The sequence below is a fragment of the Rhodamnia argentea genome, chromosome 1 (genome assembly GCF_020921035.1).
Source record: "Rhodamnia argentea isolate NSW1041297 chromosome 1, ASM2092103v1, whole genome shotgun sequence".
Classification (NCBI taxonomy): domain Eukaryota; kingdom Viridiplantae; phylum Streptophyta; class Magnoliopsida; order Myrtales; family Myrtaceae; genus Rhodamnia; species Rhodamnia argentea.
The window spans coordinates 9,825,815-9,829,598 of record NC_063150.1 but is presented as its reverse complement, the minus strand read 5'-3'; the positions used below and the strand labels follow the sequence as shown (position 1 = coordinate 9,829,598).

At 43.1% G+C, this 3,784-nt stretch overlaps 1 long non-coding RNA gene across 1 annotated transcript; it reads right to left on the bottom strand.

The window, feature by feature from the left end:
• Positions 1-2,640: 2,640 nt before the first annotated feature.
• On the bottom strand, positions 2,641-3,479 carry LOC115740278. Its single transcript, XR_004015367.2, has 2 exons — positions 3,184-3,479; positions 2,641-3,035 (listed from the first exon to the last, which is right to left on the bottom strand). It is a non-coding gene; the product is annotated as an uncharacterized LOC115740278 (long non-coding RNA).
• Between the last annotated feature and the right edge of the window lie 305 nt (positions 3,480-3,784).

Below are 3,784 nucleotides of genomic sequence, written 5' to 3'. Positions count from 1 at the left end.
GTTGAGTGGCAAGTGGTAGAGAGATCGCTGATCAGCACAAGCAATTTATACAAGAAGAGCTAACCCGGATCAGTAGGAGCAGAATGTCAATTGGGATTTAACTACATCAGAGAGTGGAAGGGCCACTATTGGCCGTCGCTTTCGTTCGAGTTTGGCGCAATTCCACAATTTTGGTTAATGGGGGGGAGAGACGCAGAGGCATAGGGAAGTGGCAAATGATGCATTATTCCAAGGAAGAACAGTGATTAGTCCACAAAATGCACTCACTCACTCGCAAAGTTGAATTGAATCTCCCACGTGAAGGGAAAAAGGATCAGCTCTACATAGAGGCGTCCTCATTTTCTGAATCAGTTAGTACCGAGGCGCGTGTATATTATAGAGAGGAATCGCTACCAAAAGTGCCAAAAGTCTCATGGGATAATCTGCGGTGTGTCCTAGTGGAATGATCCATTATGCACTCGCCGTAAGGCTCCAGCCATGCAAGTAATGGTGGTGAAAGTCTAGTACAATACAGTAGCAAAAGCAAGTTGTAAAGCGGCAATATCAATCTTCTGGTATTTCAGTTTTTTTCCTAAACCCATATAAAGAGCAGGTGATTGACATCAATCTGGCTAGCATTAGGCCGCTGAAGGCGAAATTCAGATTGGCCCCTCTACAAAACGCGGAATTACCTGATACAGATGATAGGTACAGAGAAGAATCGAGTTATCATTTACTTGCCTACATGGATAGAGAATGTTTTGAGTCCGCTAATCTTCCAGCTGAAACAGAGTTCGCTTGACTGGGTGATGCGGAATTCCAAGTTGATTTATAGATTTTTTCGACAGGTGATCTCAAAAAATGGCTTAGTCTGAGTCCAATGATGACTTATTTGGACCCTGTACAATGTGGTTCCATGAGTTATCGTCTAGAATCTGAGGGCAGCTTCGACATCGTTCTATGGGTCTCGATTATTTCAAGCACGCGGTTTTTGCCTTGCATGAAGAATGATGGTCACGTGCAGAAGCTGAAAAAAAGGCACAGCTCACGCTCAGAATCGTCACCATCATTCATAAACTGCCATGATAAAAATGAAGTATAAAAACAGCTGATCTCCTTTGTCTGGGGAGAAAAGGAAACTGAAGGACCAGGACATTTAACTCCCCTAGATACCAATCTGAAGATGTGTAGTTCGTAATACACCAGCATCTTGAACACAAATGGAACGACTTAATCGAGTGCCGTGTTTGACAGAGAACGAACGGATCAGATGAAGTGCTCGTCCCTGTTTCTAGAAGCCACCTCAGTCGGGGTCCTAGAGCCATCGATAGGATCACACGAGCCGTGTGGATTCAACCTGGGCCCCGGTTGCACGACAATCATTCGAAAGCTGAGAAAAGTTGCTACAAGCTCTCTAGATGGTCAAATCCTCCAGAGAGCTGTCAAAGACAGATGATCTTAGGACTTCAAACTAGCGCAATTTGAGTTCAGAAAAGGTCGCAATGAATGAACAGGATTAGCACTGAGAACTTCTGATTCTGGTATGGTGTGCGGGTGAAGTAATGTGTGCTCTCACCAACTCACCACTCAATTATTGCCAGTGCATTATTCTCACTGATCAACTTAATCAACAGATGACCAATATTGAATCTCGACAGAAGTCGCTTTGTGCTTGGCAGATTGAACCCAAATCCTCCAACTTGAATGCAAGACCTCAGCAAAATTGCCTGCTGTCATTTGCAATGGGGGGCTAAACTTCTGAGCCCATTTCGATGGCATAAAGAGATCCTTCAAAGTCCTTTTGCGCTATGCGGACTGGTTTCTCTAGTTTCATATGCATTTTCCTTTCTAACTCTTCTTTTCCTGTTCTCATGGCAATCGCCTTGGGCATTTAGTATTCTTAAACAACTTGAATTTTCTTTACTTGCAGTAGACGAATCCTTGTGCCAAGTGCCGATTCCGATCCTTCCATAGTTCCATTAGATGATCGGGCAAGCAGTATATTTCGCCGACCTCATTCTTACGACAGATACGTGATTTGGCCGTTAAAAGGACACTGGAGTCGGAGCAAAAGAAAGAGCAGCCCTTGTAGGGCTCGGCCGAGCGAGGGAGAGAGAGAGATGCAAGTCTCAGAAGGACTCACCACTGTAAGCCGAACCATGCTTTTCAACTCTAATATGCTTCAATGCTGTCATTTCTACAAACTTATGTGTGACATTTAACCTAACTCGCAGTTAACATCGGTAGGTGACTCTAGTCTTTGAAGGATACTGAACTATGACCCCGCCACGAAAACGGATCTCATCTTTGTACTCCGCCAGTCATCTAGTTTGGCCTGTAAGTATTAAAAAATTTGTCAAGTAGTCCTTTTCGAGAACCAATTCCGAGCTCTGATACCATTTGATGCGAGCCAAGTGACACTACAGTTGCCCCTTAATGTCAACCAGTAAATAAACAGAGCCAGAAGATCCTATCAGTGATCTTAAAGCTTCTTACGCGCGTCATGCTAATCTTCTCTCCATGGTTCCAATTTGATTAGATGTCTCCCACCAGACAATCAACTCAAACGCTTCTCACAGAAGCAATATGGGATAGCCAGAGAGGGGAATGAGGCACAGGTGAGGCAGAGCAACAGGAAACTGTAATTCGAAATCCAGACTATTGGACCTTAACCTTTAGCTTTGATTTTTCTTCTTCTTTCAACATCAAGACCATGTTAGACCAAAAAAAAAAAAAAAAAACATCAAGGCCATGGACTAGAGCCATCTCAAACACAAGATGACAGAACAGAGAATTTCTCGCATCAGAAAGCAAGCCAGATAAAAATTACTATCTGTCTGAAATCCAGTGCTTCATAAACATCGCAGAACAGTTCAGAGAGAACCCAATAAATAGCACCAGATTTTTCTCTCAGTGAGTTCTACAATATTTGCTAATGAAAGGAAACCGCAGATCAAAATCAATAGTAAGCCTTCCACATCTGTCATCTGGACTAGCAAAGGTTGCAGAAGATGTAGTCGAAGCAGCTGTCCGAGCAGTCATAGCAGCAGGAACAACTGCATCCCAAGATCAACCAAACACAGCATTTCCAGAACTCAGAAACGAAAAAGAACCCAACTTTCTTTTCAGAATGAAAACTCTACAAGACCCGAAAGGAAAAAGGAAAATTTGTAGCAGAAGAAAAGGGAGGAGAAGAGACAATACCACTCGTTGATGGCTTTGTCCTGTTCGTCCTCTGCCACTGGATAACTCTTGCTAATGTCCTGGGTCGGAGGTGGCTCCATCTCTCTCTCTCTCTCTCTCTCTGTGGGTAACTCCTCTTCTTCTTCTTCTTCAACGAGGAATTTAATGGACAGGGAAAGCGAAATCTGGGGACGATGGTGGGATATATTCACGTGACTGCACTGATAAAGAAGATAACCGATATTCCTTTCTTGGTTTTTTTGTTACTTGGAATATATTCTAAGTGTCGAAAGGGAGTACACTTTCTGTGACATTGTGTTGACCCAGTTCTGTCAAAAGCAAGTCAAATAAAGACAAAGAATTACAGTTTTTTTTATTACCATCGTAATTTTGCCGGCATGAAGAGGGGGAATCGACCGGGGAAGTGCCGGACTCGTGAAGGCCTTACTTTATTCTCTGTTAATACTTTAATGTTTTTGTTTGAACCGGACTTATGAAGGTTAGAGGCCCGATGAAGTGTTGTGATGTGGACATGGCAATGCCAATGCCCACTCACAAAAGTACGTATACCCATTATCGTCTCTCTGAAAAATCCTTCACATTGGATTTTTGAGTCGTATAT